Raw genomic sequence first — 7574 nt, 5'->3', positions numbered from 1 at the left:
ATTATAGGCTCATGCCAACATGCCTGGCTAATTTTTTGTATTTTTAGTAGAAATGAGTTTCACCATGTTGGTCAGGCTGGTCTCGAACTCCTGACCTCAGATGATCCTCCCACCTTGGTCTACCAAAGTGCTGAGATTATGGGCATGGGCCATACAAATATGGCAATACAAAATACAAAAATGGCAATCTCTTTTATCACACAAATAACTTCTTTTTAATAGTGATTTTTTCTAATTGATGAATTATGTACTTTTCATTTACTAATTATTAATTGCTTACATTTGAAGTGTTTTACAAATTAATATTTAATTGCATAGATGAAGATTACTAGTCATAGACATTTTACTAAGCAATACTCATTAAGTACAGCATGGATTCATGTGATGTCAAGGGGCTATTTTATTTGGTGAAAGGAAAAAGCACAAGAACAAATGCAAGAGCTGGACCAGTGGAGACACCGACAGTGATCTAAGATCTAAATCACTCTGTTGTCTTCCCGGCCTCCTGATCATCCTCATCACTGTCGTCAGCATAGTTGGGTCCTTTTAGCACAGATTTCTCAAAATGGGCCACTCCGTAACACTTGGAAGCTTATGAATTCATAGAATTTGTAAGAGTGCAATTTGGGAGTACCTATCGATTTTAAAATTCTAATCTGGTAATTTCATCCCATGTCTAGAGTCTTTTATGTAAAATATTTCCACAATTAGGATAAATATGTGCATGGGGATTTTCTATGTTGCAGTGTTTTAATGGAATAGAAAATTGGTAAAACCAAATTTCCATCACAAAGGAAATAGTAATAGTAATACACTGAATAATAATACAGCGAATATTATACTGGCTTTAAACATCAAAAAAGAGCTCAACTTCTGACTTCCAATGATGGTGTTGAAGTAGGTCACAGCTGGTCGACATTTGATTTTCGTGTGGGAACCCTGGAAGTCTGCCTTAGTGATTTTACATGTGGCTAAATTTAGCTAATGAAAAGCTATTGGAAGTATGGAAAAATGGAACTTTAAAACAGTATCTCGTCAACAACCAAGTGGACCTGTTTCACGTAGAGCCCACGCATTCATCTGCCTGCCCATCACTCTGTCTGTCCACATGGGCATCATTTGTTAGTGGAACTGAGTGCCCACTGTCGAGCTGACAAGCCCATACCTCCCTGTTCCTAGTCACACATTAATTCTTCAACAAATTCCTTTTGATTGTGATTAAGCTTAGCCGCTATTTCCAATTGCTTCCCCAAACGTACTTCTCACTGTTCTCCCATCACACCCTTCAGCCCATCCATGCGGGTTTCCTTTGCTTTTCCCACCTTACACCAAACTCCCTATTTTCACTCCCACTTTTACCTCCTCTCCAAGACAAAACAAACAAAACTAGCATTTTAAAACTTAGTTGTAATCTTTGTTCCTTCATGAAAATTTCTCCAACAGCCACTCTTACGGCTCTGTGTGTTCCGCATATTTTAAAATATTGGGTATAAGGTTGAGCACGTCAGGATATGCTGTTTCGGGCTGCACACCGTTTTGTTTGTATTGATTCTTCCTATTGGAGGCGTGGTCATTGCCTTCTCCTCTGGGGAGTTTATGCCAGTGCTCTTGAATAAGATTGACAATTTTTCTTTTTATACTTAATTTTTTTTTGTTTAGTATTAAGATAACAGTATTCTCATCAAATTAATTGAAAGTAGCCCCCTTCATTAATTTCATGGAAATCTTTCAATCAGATTAGAATGACAACTCCATTGTAATTTTGGATTTAGCCAATAATACTATTAGGGCTCTGTGTGTGAGAGAGAGCAGGAGAGAGAAAAAGAGCAAGGGAGAGAAAGAGACAGAAAGAGACAAAGACCAATATTTCTTTTTTTTTTTTTTTTTGAGACAGAGTCTCTCTCTGTCGCCCAGGCTGGAGTGCAGTGGTGCGATCTCCACCCACTGCAAGCTCCGCCTCCCGGGTTCACGCCATTCTCCTGCCCTCCTGCCTCAGTCTCCCGTGTAGCTGGGACTACAGGCGCCCACCACCGCGCCCGGCTAATTTTTGTATTTTTAGTAGAGACGGGGTTTCACCATGTTAGCTAGGATGGTCTCGATCTCCTGACCTCGTGATCCGCCCGTCTCGGCCTCCCAAAGTGCGGGGATTACAGGCATGAGCCACTGTGCCTGGCCAAAGACCAATATTTCTTAACTACTGATTACATTTACATAGAGTCTGCTGAACTATTTAGGGTTTTTATTTCTTCATGAGTTCATTTTAGAAAATTGTACTTTCTAGGATCTTATCTATTTTGTACACATTTTTAAATGTATTGGCATAATATCCATATTCATATATATTTGTATACATAACACGAATACATATGTAGATTTGAATACATATATATGTATTCATAATATCCACTGATTGTTTTGTAATCTCTGCTACTTCTGTGGTTATGTCTTCCTATGAATTTCTGATGAATTTTGATGATTTCCCTTTTTTCTTGATAAATCTCACTAATGACTTTTGTATTAGACTTTTCTCCAAAACAACTGTTAGCTTTCTTACTTCTCCCTAATACTGTCCTTATTTTCTGTTTCATCACTTTCTCTTCTTATCTGTTATCCTTCCATAACATTATCTGCGTTTATTCTGATGTTACTTTTTTCTAACTTGAGTTGTATGCTTAATTAACTTTTGGCCTTTCTGAGTTTCCAATGTAAATAACTAAGCTTATAGATTGCTCTCACATAATGCTCTTTGCTGTATCTCACAATTTTCAGTTTGCACACATTTTATTTATTCATAAGTATTATCTAATTGCAATATGATTTTTATTGACATTCAAGTTTAGACGTATGCTCTGCATTTTCTAGTGTTGCAACCAATCAATGGTCTTGTGCGCGAGTCTTTTCAGTTTTTGCCAGTCTCCTTTAGGAGAGATTTTGAGGTGTTGGATTGAAGTGTTACTGCTTTGCAACTTTGCTAAATGTTGCCAGATTCCCCTCCATAGGTGCCTAATGAGGCTTTCTTAGCAAGAATGTGTGCACAGTGGCGCTGACATAGTTACATGTGAAACTTCTAAAATTTTGTCTCTAAAGTGGTTATTAAGGTGATTTTTAAAATTTTTTCAATAAGATTAAAAGCCATTTGGTTTTTTCATTTATATTGTTTGTTCATGTCTCCAACATGCTTACATGTGATTGCTGCCAGTCTTCTTCCCTACATTTAGAGACTTGTTACATTTTAAGTATATTAAAACTTTTGTGATATGCCTGGTCGTATTTTTTTTCCTGTTTACCATGTATCTTTTGTACTTTTTAAATTGAACTTCACCTCACACTGAGCTTTTCTAGTTTTATGTAATAAAACATTGTAATTTCATTGTGTTCTCAGGCGCTACCACTTTTCAAGGCTGCTGTTGACTTTCTACAGTAACATGTGCTGCATTGATAAGCAGCAGCCAGTGTCTCCCATGTTTTGTAATAATTGTTCTTCGTTTGTTTCAGATAACCCTGAGAAATATATTGGCTGTCTCCACAGGCTTATGATTTCTTTTCAGGTTTGAAAAATGCGCCCAGCTGAGCAACACGGGACTGACACATTGAGGGAGCAGCTGCAGGACACACCCAAGAAGCCTCCTGGAGGACTCGGGGGACATTTACGGCTGGAGGCTTCATCTATGGCTGGCGGTTCATCTATGGCTGGAGGCTTCATCTATGGCTGGCGTTTTCATCTATGGCTGGAGGCTTCATCTATGGCTGCGGGCTTTATCCATGGGCTGGAGACTTTATCCACTACTGGGGACTTCATCTATGGCTGGCGGTTCATCTATGGCTGGGGGTTCATCTATGGCTGGAGGCTTCATCTATGGCTGCGGGCTTTATCCATGGGCTGGAGACTTTATCCACTACTGGGGGCTTCATCTATGGCTGGGGCTTCATCTATAGCGAGACTTCATCTATGGCTGGCGGCTTCATCTATGGCTGGCGGCTTCATCTATGGCTGCGGGCTTTATCCATGGACTGTGGGCTTCATTCACGGCTGGGGGCTTTATCTATGGGCTGGAGACTTTATCCACCACTGGCGGCTTCATCTATGGCTGCGGGCTTTATCCATGGACTATGGGCTTCATTCACGGCTGGGGGCTTTATCTATGGGCTGGAGACTTTATCCACCACTGGGGGCTTCATCTATGGCTGGGGGCTTCCTCCACGGGCTGGGGGCCTCATCCATGGCTGGTTTGCCCGATCTCTTTCTGAGCCACAGAAACAGATTATTAAACAGATAATTTTATTGAGTTCCACTTTTATAGTTTTTTTAATACTTTTTGTTTCAAAAGTTGTTTGTTGATAATTGTATGAAATAACTAAACCTGAATTACCCCTTTTAATTACTTCCTTGTGTCAATATAGAAAGAGTGGATTTAAGGAAACACTGAGATGCCCATCTGTGTTTGTGAACAGGCGTGTTGGGTCTAAAGCCTTTCTCTGGTAGCTTTCCAGAAGATCGCCCCGCCTTACACTTGCTTTCTGCGGGTTCCAGAGGCTTCCATTTGAAAGGAGCCTGTCTCCCTACTCTGCCTCACCCTACACCAGCTCACCTGCAACCCACTGACTTTGTAAACACTTTCTTCCACCTTCACCTCATTGAATTCAGAACTTTGGAAAATAAAAATTCTAAAAACGTGGGAGTGGATATGATCTGGAAATACCTGCTGTAATATTTTTAACGGAATCTACTGGAAACTATTAGTTTATGTTTTAAATAAAACCATCCCTTAGCATTAGAATATCAAGCCGTTCATTTTCTACCAGAACTTTGATATAATTCAAATACCATAAATTTCACCCCCATACAGTGTACAATTCAGTGGTTTCTAATTATTCACAGAGGTCTGCAAAAATTACAATTTTTAGATATTAATATCATTTGTTGACATCCTTACATGCATACAGATGTAGATATATGTAATTCTAACATCTTGAATATTATCATATTTAACATTGTACTATAATAATATCTGTGTCTCTATATTGCTGTTTTATTTTGTTATTCTGAATGACGATGATCTCCAGGTACCCTTATGCAGGTTTAAAATACACCTTTTTACAACTCAAGAAATTAAATTGTTTCTAGTAAATCACATAAGAGTTATAAAAATGCAAATATTGCTTAGGTCTGTATAATGAACTCTATCACCGCCAGCGCCCAGCCCACTCAGTCATCCACATCCACTTACACACAGATAGACATGCCCATGTTTTTACATAACATAATCCTGCTTTGTGTGTTGTTCCCTGACTGGCTTTTCCACATAAAATAGAATTTGGTGATCATTGCTTATCTGTACATATAGGTCTCTCTCATTCTTATTTATAGTTGCATCATTATTCAACAGGGTGTTTTACCATAATTTGGTCATTTTTCACTGTGGAATTTTTGTGTTGGATTCAGTTATTTGTTACCATTACCTACACTATCCTGGGCATACCTGTATATTCATCTTTTTGTACCTTAGTTAAGTGGGTTTTTTCTTTTATGATTGATTTCTAAAAAACTGCTGAGGCAAAGTAAGAATATTGAATATTTTGATAAACAATTAAAAATCTGTGTTTCAAAAAAATGTAATGATCTTATACTCCCATCATCAGTAAACGAGAGTTCCTATTTCCACACACCCTTGATTAATTACAGAGGAAATGACCAATGCTAATCTTGGCCAATTTTGTAAGAAATATTTCCACTTTTAATTTGGATCTCTCCACTTATTGAAGAGATTGTGCATTTTTGTGTATGTTTATCGGCCATTGGTATTTCTCTCTGATAATTTCATAATGATATGTTTTACAATTCATGTAATGATATTTTTCATATATTCTGTAAATTTATTTCATATAATTAGCAAGTTTCTTAAGGTCTGTATCATAACTTTTGTTTGTATTTGTCTTGAAGAAACTTTCATTTTTACATAGTCAAATTGTTCAATATTTTTCCTATCATGTCTGGATTTTGTGACTTGTTTTTAACAATATGTCCTTTTAGGGCTTCATTGATTTGTTTAAAGAACGTACTCAACTCCTACATTATTTAGTAATTTACTTTCTCCCATTACAGTACATGGACATCACTAATTCCAACTAATGTAGATCAAATGTATCATTTGAATTTCTGTGTAGTAATGCTCATTACAGGTATGTTCTGATTTCTTCTCTTCCCTATAGGATGGATATTAAGGTTGTTTTTAAAAATTCCCACCACTAATTACTTTTCAATAATCATCAATATACGTGGATTCCACTGATGTTTTTGTTTATATTTCTTCTTTTCTGTAGTATAGGATTCTCAAAGTGGTATAACTGACCCTATAATACATTTTAATTATAATTTTAATTATACTGGCAGATTACTTTCCAAAAAATTGATCAATTAACACTCTTATCAACTACATAAGTAAGTCTCTATGTAGGCTAAATAACACTATAATTTTTTTTAAATAAAAATCCTAATTTGGTGAAAAATCCCACAGGTGCTTTAATCAATTTTTTTCTATTTCAATGAGTTGCCTATTTATAGCCTGTGTGTGTGTGTGTGTGTTTCTATTTGGCAGTTTATGGTTGGAAATACTCTTAAAAAGAAATCTAAAAAACACAAAATTAAAAAAAATATTTGATTAGTAAGAAATTTCTGCATATCCAAAAATTGCTAAAAATATTAAAATTGTAGTCAAAATAGCAGCTCATGAAGCAAAGCAAACAAAAATACTAAACAAAAGAAACAGGCCAGGTGCAGTGGTTCATGCCTGTAATCCCAGCATTTTGGGAGGCTAAGGCAAGCGTATATCACCTGAGGTAAGGAGTTCAAGACCAGCCTGGCCAACATGGTGAAATCCCATCTCTACTAAAAATACACAAAAAGTAGCTGGGCATGGTGGTAGGTGTCTGTAATCTCAGCTACTCAGGAGGCTCAGGCAGGAGAATCGCTTGAACTCAGGAGGCAGAGGTTGCAGTGAGCTGAGATCACACCAGTGCACACCAGCCTGCGTGACAGAGGCAGACTGTCTCAGAAAGAAAAGAAACAATAACAAAAAAACTCCCACAGGATTTCCAAGGAGTAAATACAAAAAAAAGACAACTTTGATTTTCGAATTTTATGTGGATGGAGAAGACTTCATAAGAAATAAAAATAGCAAGTTGGAAAGAACAGACGGGCTTTCCTGAATGGGCTGTAGCTCTTGTAAACCAGCATATTCCTTGCAGGGACCTGAGTGAAATAAGCTCACCAGCCACTCCAAGAGACTGCATCATTGGATGAAGGAAGTTTGATTTGTTCCTGGTTTACATGGAACAACTCATAAAACCATTAGGGTGATTTATCATTTGTTTTTAATTTTTTATAGTTGTTAACAAGTTTTAAGAATTTCCATTTGATTTCTAATTTATTGAGACTCTTAAAATTACAAGCAAATGTTGGATTTTTATCAAATGGTTTTTTCTATCTTAAAAAATCACAGGACTACTGTATGAAAATCATGAAAAATTTTCCCTGCCTTATCCCAAATGCAAAAATGATTTGACTCACACTTTTC

Source organism: Theropithecus gelada, chromosome 10, assembly GCF_003255815.1.
Source record: "Theropithecus gelada isolate Dixy chromosome 10, Tgel_1.0, whole genome shotgun sequence".
In the NCBI taxonomy this organism is placed as follows: Eukaryota; Metazoa; Chordata; class Mammalia; order Primates; family Cercopithecidae; genus Theropithecus; species Theropithecus gelada.
The sequence above is the reverse complement of the archived record's forward strand: the minus strand, read 5'-3'. Positions refer to the sequence as shown.